This window comes from Chenopodium quinoa, unplaced genomic scaffold (genome assembly GCF_001683475.1).
Source record: "Chenopodium quinoa cultivar QQ74 unplaced genomic scaffold, ASM168347v1, whole genome shotgun sequence".
Classification (NCBI taxonomy): domain Eukaryota; kingdom Viridiplantae; phylum Streptophyta; class Magnoliopsida; order Caryophyllales; family Amaranthaceae; genus Chenopodium; species Chenopodium quinoa.
Window position 1 is genome coordinate 111287 of NW_018743050.1, and position 19685 is coordinate 130971.

Consider the following 19685-nt stretch of genomic DNA (forward strand, 5'->3'; position numbering starts at 1 on the left):
AGAGATAGTAATAAAAGTATATTTTGCACAAATATTGTTGCAAATTGGTGGGTATTTTAATGCTAATGGATCATTCTTTTTGGGACTAAAATTAAGCCAAATTAGTCGTTCTTTCGGGGACGGAGGGAATAAAAAAAAAAGTATATTAAATGTTTATATGCACCTCTTTACCCTTTTTTAAAAAAAATAAAATTGATTTATAAATAAAAATTATACAACATTTACAAAAATATTTAAAGTTAACAATATTCGTAAATAATGGAGCTTCGCTTCTCTTTTTTTTTTTTTTTAAACAAGGATGGAGCTCGCTTCTCTTTAGTGGGCCTTTCATAGTATTATTGAAAGTTGGATGGAGTTAGTGATGGAGCTCGCAGTTGACAATGACAGCGGTAAATCAGTAATAGCTATTATATTTGGTGGGTGGTGGATGAATTAAGAGAGAGAAAGTTTAAAATAAAGGGTGAGGTGAAGTGGGAAAGTAAATATGGATGAAATACAAGGTAATCTTTATGATTGATTGGGGATTTAGAGTGTTATGGTGAATCGGTGATAAAGGAATTGTATATCCGTGCTAATGCACGAAATGTATTATACGCGAAAGAAAATAAGACAAAGTGAAATGTTAGTAATGTTTTAAAAAAAAGTGAATTTTGATTAATTGTTGCAATTCCTTAAAGAAATACCAAAAAAAAAAAAGTGGAATAGGTAATTATTATCCTTATTGATGTATTTTTTTTAAGTTAAAAAATAAATAATAAATAATAAATAATATAGTAGGATGGGTACTTGGGTATTTATTGTTTTGTAAAAAATAATTTTGAAAATTTACTATGATATTTGTTAGTTTTAGCTTCTTCCTTCCTCTTTCGTATTACTTTCTCCGGCCAACTTTCTTTCTCCTCACTCCTCCTAATCTAACTTAACAAAAGCAATTCAACTTTAAAATTTCCTACCTCACTTCTTCACCACCACAACTAACATCACAATCAATCAATCATTGTCATTTGCTATCTCCTCTCCCTTTGTCGTTAACATTATTTCTTTCAGCATTTTCAAAAATCAACCTTTATTGAGGGAGCTTGAGGTAAAAATTTTGAGTAGAACAGACTCACGTGAGTCCGGTCATACAGACAGAACAAAAATTTTTTATTATAATGGTCAGAAATTAGATTATATATATCAGATATTATATTATAATTGTCAAAAATTAAGTTATACATATAAAAAAATAGATTAAATATATCAGAAGTTAGGTAATATATATATATATATATATATATATATATATATATGAAAATAGATTATAATGGTCAGGTATTAAAACTCCTCCTTCCTCTCTTTCTTTCTCCTCAACAACCCAACATTACTTACACGATGAAGTTTTGAGCCATATTGATGCAAGGGACGCCTCTGTCCATAGAAAGGGCTGCAAGTTGTCAAGATTATGGAGTTAGAAACTTCAAAGGCCGACGAATATAGATTTCAATTTACCCAACATAAAAATTGACTGATTTGCAATAGTGAAGTAAAACATGACACAGGGGTTCCCACCTCTCAAGAACCATTGTTGCTATATTTTCCTTTAGCAACAGTCAACCTAAACGTGTTTGTTGGGACTCTTTTCGGTTGGTGGTAGGGGAGGGTCGTCGTCACCGGGGGTTGGGAGGGAGAAAGTCGCCGGCCGCCGGCAAGGGCTGGCAGTGACAGTGTGTAGGAGATGGGAGTATACATTATAATCCGGACTCACGTGAAACAGACTCACAAAAAACCTTCTCTGGAGAATATGGTCACCATACTTTTTGGGGTTGACCATGCCTTTAATTTCACCCTTCATTCATAGGATTTTTTTTAATATCGGAGAAGGTGGGTGGAGATGGGAAAGTTTCATTGGTTTTGGTATCGAGGAAACTTCAACAACGGTCGAGGTTGGGAAAACTCTAATGGAGGAAGAAGCATGAAGCGCTTTCAATGAAAAGAGTTTTGGAAGTTTTTCCAAAGTGAGCCAATTTTGGAAAATATTAACCAAAATGGTTGCGTGGCAAAAGTATTTACCAAACTAAGCTTCCAGGCTAAAACGTTGTCTCGGTCAGCGTTTTATGCCTGGGTTTTTTTTTAAAAAAAATCAACCTAAAAACGTTGTCTAAGACAGCGTCTTTGTTGTTGACCTTTTTTTTAAAAAAATTTGTAATTGCCTTTTATTTATAAAAATGTTTTTAAAAAACAAAAACAGTTATACCAAAGACGCTGTCCCAGACAGCGCTTTATGTACAAGCTTCCTTGTACCTAAAACGCTGTCTCAGACAGCGTCTTATTTTCAACCTAAAACGCTGTCTGGGACAGCGTTTCTCTGCTGGTGTGCAAAACAGCAGCAGAATCAGCCTTTTGCCACTGATCTGCCACTTTCTTCTGCCCCCACCCACCACCCCCTGCCATGATTCTTGCCACCACAATCCACCAACAACCCCCACCATCGACCATCATCTGCCACCACTTTTGACCTCCAACAACACTTCAACCAGCTCCACCACCAACCCCAACCATTCAACAATCGTCGATAACCACCCACCACAACCAACAACACTAAAACCACCATGAACAACCACATTAACCACCACGGGCCATCCTTTCTTCCCCATTTTCGACTATGGATTCCAAATGTCTATTGTTTAATGTACATTAGCCCTGAAGGATCCATTTTGGCTGACATAAATCCGATTTGGATAAATAAGCAAACAAAACTTCAAAACACAAACAGAATCATTCAACCAGCATGTCTTATATTGATAATGCAATCGTTATATACAGCATTCCAGGAAAAAGGACAAAACAATGATACAATACGTTCACTACTCATCAATTTGGTGTAACCCTTCCCTAGCCTCACTGTCGTCCCTTCGTCTTGGACGACGCCGAGTGTAATGGTGAATGGTGGTGAATGGGTTCCGGCGCGGGGGGAGGGGGAGTGAGCTGGCTGGACGATGCGTCCTCCTAGGTTCTGAAGGGTGCAGAACTGTGGAAGATGTACTCCTCTGCCTCTGTGTGCGACGTAGGATCACCTCCACTGCTACTCTGGCCGGGGTCGAACCGCGAATGGATGGAGTGACCATCATCACCGTCCCGTTGTTGGATGAGATGACCGTGACCATGTCTGCGTAAGAAAGTCACGGACATATCTCGCATCCGCTGGACCTGGGCTCTGGTGGGTCCGTCTGTAAGGGCGAGGGACAGTGCATCATACATCGCCACCATATCCGCCGCCTGTAGTAATCATCGATCAGTCAAGTACATGATATTTAAAAAAGTTAAAAAATGAGGATGATAAGTATAGTAAAAGAAACTCACGTATCCGCTAATGACGTCATGTGCCGGGTGGTAATGGGTGGACGGTGGTGTGTAGCTGGGGTTGATGAAACGGCGTGTGATAAGCCTGTACTACACCATGTACGGATCGTCATGATCCATAACGCCCTGCATGGGATAACCCTGAACGACATGACCCAACCGCTTCTCCCATAGCTGAAGATACTGCCAATGCTCCAGTGCCCAGTTTGTCTCCGTCTTTCCCCGACGGTCAATGTCGTGAAGGCGCACGACAGTGTCACAGTTCTGGGGAATAGGCTGTTGCAGTCCGAACTGTCGCATGACGCGGTCAGGTAGGTGACTCTCCACAACCTCGAAACAGATCAGGAGGACCCGGGCACGCCACTCTCCCTGATGCTCTAGTAGATGTGCAGGCATGACATCTACCAACTCCGGTACATACGGATCCCATGTGATCTGCAATAACACATCCTAAATAAGTTAGTCCACAATCAGTATACACAGTACCTAAATGATTACAAATGTCTTCAGAGTTTGTACCTGATCCTCAGTGAGTCGATCAAGGGCGTCTCGGTAGTATGGGAGACCCGTCGCCGCATGTGCCTGTGTGAGTCTGGGGACCATCCACCTGGGGCAACAAATTTGGTAAGTATGTTTACAAAATGAAATCGTATATGGGAAAAAAAAATGACAATTGTTACAAACCTGCAACCGTAAGCCTCATCAGCTGCAGGGCGAGGCGGAGCGATGTACGGCTCATACTAGTCCTCCTGGTCCTGCTGCCCCGGACGATGTACAGCAGGCCTACCTGGTCATCCTACGTGGATGTGCTCCCAAGCCCATAGCTTCAATAGCAAAACACAAAACTATGTTAAATATGACATTACTCATTGCATAATTCGCTTGTGATAATATACGTAGTATACCTGAAGCACAAACAGAGGTCCTCCAATCTCGAGCGCACCACTCCGTGAGGCTCTGCAAAGTTGGCGATACAACACCGCCAAAGAGGCACTACCCCAGCTGTATCCACGGATATGCTCCCAGTCGTGGTCTAACAGCTGTAGGTAAATAAGCTGCAAGTGGCTCCCGCTCTTGTTGCCGAACAACACGCCGGATATGAGGAAGAACAAGTACACTCGAGCGTATCTCTGTACCGTGGCGTCATCGGCGTCCGCAGGCAAGCCCTGGAAAGTATCTCGTAACCAGACCGTCCTCAAGGCGGAGCCCCTAACATCGTTGGGACCCGGCTGCACCCCGAGAACCCGCACAACCAATCCAACGGGATCGACTAGAAATGATCCCGTCACCGCAGTCCCCTGTACTGGAAGGCGCGTCAGTATTGCCACGTCCCGCAATGTCACATTCGCCTCCCCAACTGGTAGGTGGAAGGAGTGCGTCTCCTGCCTCCATCTCTCCACTAACGCCGTGACAAGGTGTCGGTCGATCTCCCTGAATCCCAAGCGATGTACACCGCCAAAGCCAGCGTATGTCACGTACTCAAGGCAGCGATCATGGACAACCCAGGGGGTCCTGTAGTGCCTGCACTGTAGTGGCTTCGCTACGTCACCCTGAAAACACAGGAGCATTTATAAGTAACAAAAGATAGTACATCAAAGAATCCAAAAACGTTAAAGATGAATCATTACCGTCAGGTTCCATACGTCGACGCTCCGATGGGTGTCCTGTAGTGTCAGGACAGAAGGGTCAAAAGGTCCGGGTGTCCTATCCCGTACGTCCATGATATCTGTTTATTGAAAACGTTACACACCAAACACTAACACAATATATTGAATACTAATTTCGATTGAAAGGCATAAACAGGAAATCTCGAACATCCAACGTACAAAATAAAATTCATCGAATTGAACACAATAACACATAATGTAGAAAATTATAATTGTTTCATCAAAATAACACCACTACATACTACTATATCAAATAACACATATACACTTAGGTCCTATGTTGGTCTAGATGGACAAGTAGTGCGGTTGTGACCTTGCTGGTGACAACGGCTGCATTTGGTTGGGGGCCGGTTGCTGTCATCCATCTCATTGCGTATGCGCTTCGACTTTGGACGACCTTTTCCACGTATCATTGTGCCGTCCAGAATGAGTTTAGGGCCTACGTACTGTGCCCACTGTGCCCAGGTTGTCTCGCAGGGGATCGGCCAGAACTGTGGTGCATAGGTGTTCATGTAGGCGGCCGACTACAACAGAGGGTCCACCCAAGGCCGTTCTGATAGTGAGTATGTAGCACAGACTGCTAGCACATGAGAACATGGGAGGTGGAATATCTTCGGTTTGTTGCACGTACACGTTCTCAACTGCCAGTTCACCGTATGCTTGTGGCCTCCTTTATTACCAACTCTCTCTCCCCTCTCTGTTGTCACTTGGTAAATATGCAATCGCCGGTTATAGGCATCCACTCTATGATATCTAGCTTTAGCGGTGTTCTTCTCGAGGATGGCAGTGACCTTTGGGGGGTATGGAAGTCCCTGATCAGACCTAGCCTCAGAAGAATCCCTTTTCAAAGTGAAATACTTGTTAACTCTGTGGAAGGTTAACTCGACAAGGGACATAATCGGTAGAAACCGAGCTCCTTTCAGCACATTGTTGAATGTCTCCGAGAAGTTAGTAGTACATATACCATACCTGCGACCACTGTCATGAAACAGAGACCACATAGGGAACGAGACTTGAGCAATGTACTCAATGGCCTTGGGACAGGCCTCACCAATGAAACACAGATCAGCTTGAAGTTTTCTTTCTTGCCTTTGGTACGCAGCGGCCTTGAACATGTTTCTCATGTCGTTACTTTGCACGTGAGTCTTCAAGTTAGAGGCTATGTGGCGGACACAAAACCTGTGATACGCTCGGGGCTGGGTGAATCCAACATTAGAATCATTCATTGCTGCAATGATCCCAGGATGCCGATCAGAAATAACACAAAGGCCATCCCGTTGCATGACACGATCTCGAATACAACCTAGGAACCAAGACCAGCTGGAAGTGTTTTCCCCTTCAACCACCGCAAATGCAATAGGAAATACTTGGAAGCTTGCATCAACACTCGTAGCAACCAACAGTGTTCCTTTATACTTCCCGTACAAGTGCGTCCCATCGATACAGATAACAGGCATACAATGTTTAAAGCCATCGATACAAGGACCAAAGGCCCAAAACACTCGTTCAAACACTTCCATGTTGCTGTAGTATACACCATCCACTAAAGCTTTGTGTTTCCATACGACACATGTTCCCGGGTTCGACCGTAGGAGTGCTTGCATGAAGTGGGGAAGTCTGCCATATGAACTCTCCCAATCCCCAAATATCTCAGCTATAGCTTCCTCCTTGGCATACCACGCTCTTCGATACGGGACATCGAAATGAAATTGCTTCGAGATCAGTTCCTGTATGAATTCCACTTTCAACGAAGGATCTTTCCGCACAAAGGACTTCACATACTCGGCTATTACGGACGAATCCAAGTGTGGGTGATCATTAGATAGTACTTCAGTGATACATGTCTCCCGATGCGGGCCTTTGTACGTGACTATGGTAAAACCACGTGAGTGCTCACTCGATTTGGTACCCCGTAGCATCCAACCACATTTCTTCTTGCATCGCAGATGTAGGACACCATCATTCGAGGTCACTGTGGTGTAGAATTGATTCCTCTTAATAGAATACATCTTCACCATTTCTTGAAGCAGTTTCTTGCTCTCAAAATACATTCCCTTCTCAAATTCTCCCCCGGGAACAAAAGAGGTGTGGCTACCCGATTCGGCCCAATACTGATCAACTTCATAGTTCTCGGGTACCTCACTGAACCAAGGTATGAGAGTTCTAACCAACGGTTGACCATCTTCCACCTGTGTAGGTTCATCATCCCCCTCTCCGTTCTCGTCCTCATCATCCATTTCCGCATACACATCATACACCGACAATTCATTATTCACAACATCATCAAAATGATTTGGCTCTTCTCGAAACGGTGAACCATCATCACCTTGCATAGGAGAGTAGCTATGCAATTGCATCGGCGAAGATGCCACGGTGTTCGATGACGACGGAGCAGGCTGGCCGAACACTGTCACGCGTCCCCTCGCATGTACTGGTGAAGCTATATGAGAACTAAAAGGCAAGTGAAATTGGTCGTCCTGCATCATTCGAGTGAAAGAACCCATCCCATATGCATTCGATGGAATGTGGTTTGCGGGTTCTTGGAAGGACGCGGTGTTGTAATCAGAGACATATGTAGCTTGCTGTTCTGCCCGAGTACTTTGTTGGGTACATATAGGCACTGTTTCTACATATATCTCATTGGGAAAACCCTTCATTCCTACCATGCTCCTCAAACCTTTCAAATTTCTGTTCGTAGAGACAGGTAACACTTGCACCCCATGACCAGTATCACACCTCATTTTAAGGTTCAGTTCAACAGTCATAGGGTTTGAACCAATACAACTGTGAACCTCATTCATCAGATCAGTCACAGTCATGTTCGGTTCAAGTGTTATAAGGTCCATATTCCCTCCACTGTACTCCACATTTGATCCATTACACAAAATTTCACCTCCCCATCGACATAACAACGCTACATTTTGTCCAGCCATATTCTACATAACAACCAAAACACATTTTACGTAAAGCCGTTAAATCATCCCTAAATCACCACAATCAAACAAAAAAATTTTACATACTCTACAAATTAACTACTAAGAACCCCTAAATCACCATTATTACACAACAATGTAGGTAATTACAATTGTTCAAAACCTAATAATTATCAACCATTGTCAACAATTTTCAACAAAACCAACAACAACAATTCAACATTATCCAAACTATTATCAACACTAACAATATCAACACTACCATTATCAACACTAACAATTCAACAATTACCAACACTAATAATTCAACAATACCAACACTAACAATTCAACATTTTTAACACTAACAACTCAACCTCATCAACATTTTAACCCAATTCCAAAAAAATTAGAAATCACCAACATAAACCCTAGAATTTAAAACACAAAGAAAGTTGAATGAATACCTATTTCAGGGTGAGGGGAGTGTATAGTGGGCTACACGGAGGGCGACGGTGGAGGTGGCGGCGCCGGCGGCGGTCTACACGGAGGAGCACAAGTATGAGAGAGAGGGGGATTAAGTTAGAGTTTGGGAAAGAAGGGGTTTGAGAATGAAGGAGGAGGAAATGAAATGAAATACGCTGTTGGAGGGAAAAAAAACGACAGAAACGCTGTCTCAGACAGCGTTTCATTAATAACCTTAAACGCTGTCTGAGACAGCGTTTATAGTTCCAGAGTTAAACGCTGTCTGGGACAGCATCTCTGGTATAACTGTTTTTTTTTTAAAAAAACATTTTTATAAATAAAAGGCAATTACAAATTTTTTTTTAAAGAAAGGTCAACAACAAAGACGCTGTCCCAGACAGCGTTTTTAGGTTGATTTTTTTTCAAAAAAAACCCAGGCATAAAACGCTGACCGAGACTGCGTTTTAGCCTGGAAGCTTAGTTTGGTAAATACTTTTGCCACGCAACCATTTTGGTTAATATTTGCCAAAATTGGCTCACTTTGGAAAAACGTCCAAGAGTTTTGATGGTGGTGTCGGTGGAGTAACGGCAAAATGGCAATTAAATCGGCCGTTAGCTTCACTCATGAGGTGTCATCAAGAAATGTTATTCAATATTTAGTAATGCCATTATATTGACGAATTTCGTCAATCATAAAGATCAATTGGGGTTGGCTTGCAAATATGAATAAAGGCATAAGGGTCCCTTCACAATAATGTTGGCATATCCATAAGGATAAGCTAATTGAGATGTTTGGTGATGAGCTGATTCAAAAAATTAAATTTTTAGCGTGTTTGATAAGAGCAACAATATATTTAATTATTTACCAAATACTCTTATAAAATCAACTAGTCAAATAAGTTAAAACAATTAGCTAGTTAAAATCAGCAAATATGATCCTCATAATCTTTTAATTTACAATTATTCAATTACCTAGTTTTGTGCCCGTGCGATGCCCGGGTTATTTATGAAGTTGATTTAAATCTATCCAACGTGGCGCGACACTCAAATTTTATTTTATTGAAATTAAAACTCTAAATTAATAATTTTATCCTAAAATTCTATCCAAATTTGATTCAAAATAGAATTCTAAACTAACTTTTTTTATCTTATGAAGTGTATTTAAATCTATCCAACGTGGCTCGACACTTGGCGAAAAGTTAGAATGCCAAGTGTCGCTGCCTCGTGACTTGGCTAAAAGTTTAGCTTTATATATTAATTTCTAGTACGTACCCCGGGCGATGCCCCGAGTTCCCTCCGCAATATATATCTTTATGTTTTAAAAATCCTTACAATAATTCGCTACTTATAAAGACCGGTTAAAGTTGTGTTAAAAGTATTTAAAAGTTATAATTATTTATCTTATGCGTGTCACACTAATTCATATTTGTTTTTTACATGACGTGACACTTGGCGAAAATCAAAATGCCAAGTTTTGTTTTGGTTGATTAAAGTGTATCATAAATAAGTCCTGTTTTGTACAACTTTATAAGTTTTATGATATAAATTTAATTTAACATATTTATAAGATATATTTTTAAAGTTACAATCTACTTATTCATATGGAAAATTAGAAGTCCTATCATAAATAAAACTATAAATAACTTTTTTGTCAGAAATAAAACTCTAAATAACTTTTTTATCTTAAAAAAAATCTATCTTAAATTCTCTTATCTAGCGTTAGAGGTGTCATACTAAATCTTATATGTCGCCTATGTGGCACGACACTTGGCAAAAAGTTAAAGCGCCAAGTGTCGCTGTCTCGTGACCTGGCTAAAAGTTTAGCTTTATATATTAGTTATATGATATGATGTCAAATACTCCCTCACTCTGCGTATCCTATATATCGATATACGTCTTGGTGACTTTATCATATTGACGTCTTTTTTTTTGACGATTCATATTGACGTTTTTACTTGTAAGTAAAAGGGTCCAAAACTGACTTAATTTGACCTGACCCTAAAAAATCAAATTCAAATTTTAATTTGTATAAAAGCAATAATCTAACTTATATCAACTTTGAAATACCCGACCTGATCTATTCGAACCTAATCCACGTACTTGTAAGAATGATCAATATTGTGACTATTGTCAATAACTACCTTTGTCCTTTTCAACCTCCAATTTCATATCCCCTTCTATTCACTAAACAAAGAGAAAATCCCAAAATATCTGATAACTTTGCAATTTCTGAGTTACAAAATGCAGAAAATGATCATCAATTTACCAGAAGAGCTGTTGCACCAAATAATCATCAGATTGCCAGTAAAATCTCTACTTCGATTCAGGTGTGTTTGCAAATCATGGTGTTCTTTAATCAGCTCATCAAATTTCATTCTTTCACAACTTCATCATAATCAATTTGATAGAAACTATGATGTGCTTTTTAGGAAATATTTATTGGATTTAAAGGAGGAAATTTATAGCATACATACTGATAATGGGGAATTTCTGAAAATTGAAACCCTTGATTTCCCTTTTAAGAGTTCTTCTGATTATTTCTTGATTATTGGTTGTGTTAATGGTTTAATTTGTTTGTGGGATGAAACACCCAATACCCTGATGTTATGGAACCCTTCAATTAGAAAATGCTATACTATTCCTGTGTTTAAAAGGAGTGAAAGAATCGAATTTCCTCGATCTGTTGTTCGTGATATGTGTTTCGGGTTTGGGTATGATATTTCGTCGAATGATTACAAACTAGTAAGGATTATATTCTATAATATGATGATAGATGATACTATTGCTTTGAGAACTTTAGTTGTTGCTTTCTCCCTTAGATGATACTATTCCTTTGTGTTTGTATTCTCGTTCGTGTAATGTGGGTGGTTTTGTGTATCGGTTGACACAAATCGATAACTATGGGTTCAAGATTGTGTCCTTTGATTTGAGTGTTGAGAAGTTTATGGAATTAGCGTGTCCTGAAGGTGTTAAGTCTGTTATTCGGTGTAAGACTGAGTTAACGATTTTTCGTGACTCTCTTGCACTACTCCATGAGTGGGATTATAAGAGATATCATATTTGGGTTATGAAAGAAAGTGGTGTGGATAATTCTTGGATGAAGCTGTTCTCAGTAGACCTTGATGGAGGTGTACCGGGGCAACGTATAGTTGGGTTTAGTATGAAAGGGCTGATGCTAGTGGTTGGGGAAGGTAGTTTGTTAGTTTCACCTGTTACGGAGGATGTTAAAGTTGTGAAATATGTGACTCCTGAACCTGAATCTGCTTGGCATGTGGAGTCCTACAAAGAGAGTTTAGTCCTATTCAATGAGCGTGATAATCGACCCCTTTAAACGACAAGCCTTGGCAATGGAATACAGGTGACAACCATGAAGAATTTTGCAGAGCACCGATTGATTTGTAAGTTACTGGCTGCTGATATCTAAGTTTGTTAATCTTATCAAACTTGCATTATTACTTTTATTCTTTTAGTTTTTGGGCAATGGCTTAACAAGACGCAAGAACACACCCTCTACTCCTGGCTTATAGGCATTTTAGGGTTACACCAACATTACCGCTAACAAGGCAAAATTATGACTACTATTATTTAAATTTGCATTTCCTGGGACATCATCTCATATCACTGAACTACTGATTATAGTAATGGTCTTTCCAACTAATGTACCTTAGTCATTGTCCAAATATTACTATTGAGATTACCTGTAAAGTCTCTACTTCAATTTAGGTGTGTTTTCAAAATTTGATGCTCTCTGATTAATGATTCCGATTTCATAATTTCACATTTTCATCACAATCATTATCAAGTTGCTGGAAACCAGCTTTTTAGGAAATCTTAGGAAATCTAATACCGGCAAGGAAATACAGCTTACATCCTGACAATAAAAAATTCCATGAATTTGATACTCTTGATTTCCCATTTAAGAGTTAATCTGATTATTTCACAATTAAAGGCTCTGTTAATAAATTAAACTGTCTTTTGGATAATAGACTTAACGCCCTAATGTTTTGGAGCCCTGCCATTCGAAAATGCCTAAACTTCCTTGATTGAACAATTTGTCAAAAGAATGAGATTGGCCAGGCCAGTGATATGGTCTCTGATTGTTTGAATACTATGTGTTTCAGGTTTGTTTACGATTCTTTGTCGAAACATGTTAAGATTGTGAGGATCTTTTGGTATGAACATACTGGTTTTCCTTCTAAAACTGTGGTAATGTGTTCCCCGGCTCTCCCTCCATAATAAGTCATGGAGGACCCTTGATTATTTTGCCCCGTTATCTCCGGCATACATTGTACTCATTTGTGTAATGTGGGTAATTTGTGTATCAGTTGGGAAAATTAAGGACAATGTGTTCAACATTGTGTCCTTTGATTTGATTATCGAGGTGTTTACGGAGTTAGCTCGTCCTGAAGGTGATGAATATATTTTCTACTCCTCAACGGAACAATTTTCTACGAATCTCTTGCACTATTCTACGAGAGAGAGACTGGGAGCTATACCTTGGGTTATGAAAGAGGATGGTATGGCTAAGTCATAGATGAAGCTATTTTTCATCGACCTTGATAAGGAGAGTTTATTGGGGCAGCTTATAGTTGGGTTTAGTTGGAAAGGACTTTCTAATGGTCTTGGTAGGGGATGATGATTTATTAGTTTCTTCTATTTTGAATGGTACAGAAAATGTGAAACACGTGCCTTCTGAACTTTTTATTTTTTGGCATGACATGTAGAATTGCACAAAGCGAGCTTAGCTCTATATCTGGAGGGTGATGATCTAACCTTGTCAGAGAGCGGCTATGGTTTTGTAAGTTACTTTGTTACTATATTTTAAGCCTGCTATTTCACAAGTATCTAACTGATCTTATCGAAATTGCATATATTGGTAGTTCTGTTTTGATCGTCTTTTCATGGTTGTAAATGTATTATTGGTTTTTCCGAGGATTACAATTTACTCTTAGTTCACATCAGACATCATTAGACTTTGTTCATTTACTTTATCAAAAAATAAATAAATAAATAAACAAATAAATAAATCTCATGATCTAAGCTTTCTGATAATAAGGGTCTGTTCTCTTTAGCTCCAATAAGTTCAGTTCATTTCAATTCTTATCTTAATTTTCTTCTCACATATAATATTCAATTCAGTTCAAACTCCAATAAGTTTAATGTTGTATTTGTGAGTTGTGAGTAGCATATTACTTGTTCAGTTGTTCTACAAATATTTATCCTGAATATAATCGATGGAGACTGACTTTACTTGAAAGTATCATCTTTTCAAATTAACAATCCGAATATTTTAGTAAACTGGATAATAATTAATTATTAGGAAATTTTAGATTTTAACACCATATAAAAACCCGAAAATAATTTTTAACACCTCCATAAAAAAAATTGATTTTAACACCACACAAACTAACAAAAAATGGGTATTACCACCACTTTACGGTAAGTGCCACGTGTCGCTTTCTTATTGGCCAAAAAAATAAAAATAAAATAAAAAAAATAAAAAGACCTAAAACTACCCAGCCACCCCAGCCCCGCCGCCGCGCCACCACCACCTAACCACCCACCCACCCCTGCCCTCCCAAAAACCACCACCAGCGACGCCTTCGCTCACCCAACCTAGCTGAAACCTCCCCCTCCCTTTCCCACAACCGCTTCGCCCCCAAAAACCACCTAACCCAAAACCCTCCTTCCCTAATACGGTCACGATTCCGGCCAAAAATGGTCGAAATCGGCCGATTAAGGCAACTTAACCCCAAAACCGGCCGATTTCGTCCATTTGTGGCCGGAACCGCGACCGTATTGGGGAAGGAGATTTTGGGTTTGGTCGTTTTTGGGGGCGAAGCCATTGCGGGAAAGGGAGGGGGAGGGTTCATCTGGGTTGGGGTGTGAAGGCGTCGCGGCCGGTGGTGGTTTCGGGGAGGGAAGGGGTAGGTCTGTGGTTGGCGGTGGTGGCGCGGTGGTGGGGCTGGGGTGGCTGGGGTAGTTTTAGGGTTTTTTTATTTTTGTAAATTTTTTTTAAACAACTAAAATGGTGACACGTGTCACTGAGGACCCCACTTAACGGAATTTTTGGATGGAATCCGTTAAGTGGTGGTAATACCAATTTTTTGTTAGTTTGTGTGGTGTTAAAATCAATTTTTTTTTATGGAGGTGTTAAAAACCATTTTCGGGTTTTTGTGTGGTGTTAAAATCTAAAATTTCCTAATTATTATAAAAAGCATAGTAAAGAATTACATAATTAGTAGTGTCAAAAAATCAAGCTTTAGATGGAAAGAAAATCATACTTACTTTGTTATTTGACTTCCTCTTCGTCATTTTCAAGTGATTTGATTCTGGTAGGCTTGATTAGATTCTCTTGTTTGGATGTTTAATGTGACACCGTGATCTATTTACATGATGTGTTAGTGTCTGAATATACCAGTAAACCAGATAAAAATTATATGCAGTACGGTAGTAGTAAAGAACTACTTAATCAGTTGTGTCTGAAAATCAAGCTTTACATGGAAAAATTTCGAAAATCATACTTACTTTGTCACTTGACTTCCTCTTCGGCATTTCAATTGATTTGATTCTGGTAGGCTTGATTAGATTCCCCTAATTGGATGTTTCATGTGACATGTGATCTATTTACTCAAACAACTAGATGTATCAGTTTGCCTTGGAGTGGTATATTCAAGATTCTAAGTGTTTGTTTAATGAGCAATCTATCGAACTTCTATAATTCTTTTTGTCATTAATTTTCTTTCTTATTTCTTCCTTCACCACTCAACAAGTTTCTAGGTTTAAAGTGATTATTTATGACATTATTCAGTAGATAAACTTATCAAGATTGTAAGTTTGATGGTTGTCTATTTACTTAGTGAAAGTGCTGACCCTATTTATTGGTTTAACCGAATAAACTGCTTGTCCACTTTGAGTTGCTACTCTTGCTAGGACAAATTTTGGTGAGATTTCTGAATACTGAGGTCTGAGGTTGGGTTCTTTCATTCTCATTTTTTTTTAAAGCCTTGGCACTGACCCCTGTGAACCAGTAAAGGGATTAGGCTTGTGTGCATCCTTTCGACTCAAGGGGTGCATTCCACTAACTTTTTCGTAGATCAATAGTTTGGTGCTCTTTCAGCTTTAGGATGTGGTAATTATAAAACAACATGTCAGTATATACTTTTTCATCTCTGATAAATTTGCAGGGAGGAAAGCAAATGATATGACCTTAAGAGTAGAGGGCACCAGGTCTGGATAGGGAGCTACCACAGCTGTTTGAGAGTTGAAAAGCCAAAATTGTGACTTTCTTGGTTGTAAGCTGGTTCTCAGTTCTTTTACTCTGGGTTTCTGAACTATAATAGATCAGCTAGGTGAGCTTCGTTTGGTTTAATTATGAAGTTGACTGCAAGCTTCCGTTAGTTTCTCTTAAAGTAGCTGTTGGTCTGGTCCTCTTTGGCGTAAATATTTTAGATTTTGGAATGAAGTACTATATTTCGTCTCCTTTTCTTTCTTCTGGCTGTGAGGGAGAGCCGAGTCTGGATATTGAGGTAGGTGAGGTATAAGACACAATTGCACAAATGCTGCTTCATTCCTCCTTTTCGCATGTATTGCCTTGATTTTATCTCTTGTAACACAAGGAGATGTATATTTGAGTAGAAGAAAGTCAAGTAGGAAACTACGCATATGCTGCATTATCTCTTGATTTGCAGGGTTGAAGCTTTCAGATGTTCATAGTTAGCTTTACAATTAGAAATAGTCTCAAATCTGGAGAAGTGGAGATGGATCTCCTGCATTGTTCATATCTAGTATTGATTGCACGGCACTCTTTCATTATCCACAGTCGGAATTGTAGCCTTGTAGGTCAGTCTTCTCCCTCGTTTAGTAGAACAAAGGCGTTCAATATATGTGGGTGCTTTCCAGCTAACCAAGAGGCATCATAATATGTACGAAGAGTCGAAGAACATCATGCTTACTATATCGAGGTGCATGATCATAAACATTTGTATATCCACCATGGCTGACACCAAGGCCATCAACAGTACAAAGTCTACACCGTTGGAAGAAAATCATTCTATCCTCGTTGTGCCAGTGTTTGGTGAGTAATCTGCTCTGATTTAAAACAGTTTGTTGGCCATGACTCAGCCGCCCTGTAGCCACCTCAGGTCTGGTAGCAGGGAATGAGCTCATAATTTCGATATCATCAGAATGCTAATTATTTGTTCAGTGCATGTATGTTGTATAATCTGCATTATCACATATTCTTCACTGTACAATTAGTCATATTTGTAATTACTTGTAATAAATACTACCCTTGTTCTAAATAGACTTCCACATTTGCCAAGTGCTAACCCTTACTTTTTATTATTTTGGATTAATATCTAATTATCTTTATCTAATTATCTTACTTCCTCCTTTACTTTAGAAAAATGATTTGGGCATATTAGGTAAATGGGAGTAGGGTTGTACACTGGTCTAAAATCGAACCGGACACGGGCCTGAATGGACCGGGACCTGAATCATTGATTTTTAAGGATCGGATACCGGACCTGAATCAACAGGTCCTGTTCTGGTCTAGACCTGAAAATAAGGTCCGGTCAAGGTTTGGACCTGAATAGATCTGATTATTAATTTGTTCCTTTTTTTTTAATTTTTTAAATAAAAAACCTATTGGACTTGTGTTAAGGACTTGATATGAACATGTTCAGACCTCATATGGAACTGTTTACTTGTTTAGACTTGTTTAAGGACATGTTTAGACTTAATATGGATATGTTTAGACCTGATATGGACTTGTTTGGACCTGTTTAGACCTGATATGGACCTATTAAATAAAAATAAAAAAAACTACTTCACCAGTTTCAGGTTCGGACTTGAAAATTCCGGGTTTTACACGGACCATATTTGAAACCCGGAATAATGGATTTTTAAGGACCGAAACTGAATAAATGGGAGTATTTATGTTAAATGTAGGTAAATATTTTGGTAAATGAAAATATATGCTTTAGGAGTAGGTAAATGAAAATGTATGTTTTGGGAATATGTAAATATTTTGATAAATGAGAATAGTTACTTTGGATTTGTAAATATTTTGGTAAATGGTACGGAGTAATGTTTTTTAATTCTTCTAAGGACTTGGTAAATGGTATTAGTTGCATTGGAAATAGATAAATATGATGATAGTAAGTGTATAATATATTTTTTTCACATCATTTTTAAAACAATTTTCCACTAGTTGTGTTTTTCCACAAATTCCAATTTTTATTACTCCTCTGTCTTTATCAATTATCACATTAATTAGTACTCCATCCTTCCCTAAATTACATTCCTCTTTGAAAATTTACACGGGAATTAAGAAGGAAAGAATAAGACAAATAACAATTATTAGATAATGTAATGGGAAGTACAAAGATAGATTAGTTATTACTCATGACATGTCATCAATCATTTGCAAAAAAAAAAAAAAGGACCAATCACATGCTCCTAATTGAAATTTTTTAACCAATCATATTCATTGTAATTTGGCACAAGGATTATGAGTGAGATTAGGTAAGGATGAGTGAGAAAACATTAAATAAAAACAGAAAAAGAGAGTTGATTTACTAAAAAAACTTACCAAAAATAGAAAGGGGTAATGTAATTTTGAAATACCAAAAATAGAAAGGAGGAATGTAATTTAGGGACGGAGGGAGTACCTTTCAAAAAAAAAAAAAAAAAAAATCTTTTTCATATTTGGTTTGTTTCGGAAATTGAGACTATTTTCCAACCTTTTAAAAAGTTGATTAAAAGTAGTGTGTGGACATTTATATCTCTTAAAATATTTGTTTACATATGAATGTCACCAACAACTAAATTTGTGACATAGGACTAAATCAAAACAAATCTCCAGACATGACTAGCTATGACGCACGCATTAGCAGCTTTAGCCCTTAGTAAGCTAATAATCTAAAGATTAGAAACTCTATTACAGTGTCTTAATTGTTTCACACTTACTAGAATTCACTTTTTACTCATTTTAAAATGAGAAGAATAAATAGGAATATGTTACTCCGAAATGAGTAAATAGTCGAATTATATTTTGAAACAGTAGGAATGTCAATTAAAAAGGTAAAATATATACTCCCCAAAGTCTCTAGAGAGAGAAAGACCGTAGTGAGTGAAAAACCTCTTCTCCTAATTTTTACTTCAGTTTAACCCCTTTCAATCCTCTCCCCCTTCATCCTTTCTCCCTGAATTTCCTCAATATGTCTAGTTACCTTGACTCTCGTACTTTTGTATATCCTCATCTAGTAGGTTAAGGTATTCTGTTTCCTCCCCCTTTGGAGGAGGAATATCCTATTGACTGGAACTGTACCGTTATTGGTAGGATTTGGGATACTAGAGTGTTTTCTATCTCTTTTATTCAGCGTCTGGTGTCGCGTTTTTGGCACCTTCGAGCTCTAGTTCGGGTTTTCCCTTATGGTAGGGATTTCATTTTCAGTTGTGGAACAGAACAAGATGCAGAGGAGCTAGATGCTCGTGCTTGAGTTCATTTTAAGGGTAGTTTGGTGGTTCTTCAGCGTATTCGGGAAAGTTCAGTACCAGTCAACATGAATCTCCATCTGGCGGAATTATGGGTAGCGGTTGAGGGTCTTCCTATTCGCTACTCTACTCTAAATATTGCGGCGGCGGTTCTAACTCGTGTCGGGGACATTACTATGATCGATGGTGATACGGGTCAGTTTCCTATTCCTCGTCCTAGAGTTAGAATTTTAGTTGATTTGTCGATACCTTTGATTGCGGGCTGTTATTTTCCTACGAATGGAATTCAAGTCGGTACGATTTAAATAGGAAGGTGTGTTTAGATTCTATAAAAAAGTGTGGTTTTGTCGGACATGGGGATCGCACGTGTGTCAAATCTGATGCTACTATTAATTTTCACTTAGAAAATCGTTTTCGTAGCATTCACAACAATGGGGGGCGTGTGTTACTTGGCCCAACAGATACGGATTTGTACTCTAATGCTCTTCGTGGCATTATTCCGACCCCTGCTGTTTGGACAACGGAATTATGGTTCGGATTCCATGATGAGGAAGACCCTTCCGAGTTCCCGGCTGATTCTCATCCCTCATATTACGATACACTTGGCAATAGTCTTCCAATTCCCTCTTTGGAGTCTCGCTTGGGCTCTTTGATGTGTCTATTTTATATAGTATTTTACCCCCGTCCCTTGGTCATAATTAGTAGTGTTTTTGGCTCTTTAGAGCCACTTTTATTACTAATTGGTGTTTTCTAGTGTTTTCGTAGATTTGGTTGACTTTTGCAGGGATTTACACTTTTG

At 38.8% G+C, this 19685-nt stretch overlaps 1 pseudogene; it reads left to right on the top strand.

The window, feature by feature from the left end:
- Positions 1 to 10448: 10448 nt before the first annotated feature.
- LOC110730806 lies at positions 10449 to 14383 on the top strand (annotated as a pseudogene).
- Positions 14384 to 19685: the final 5302 nt, after the last annotated feature.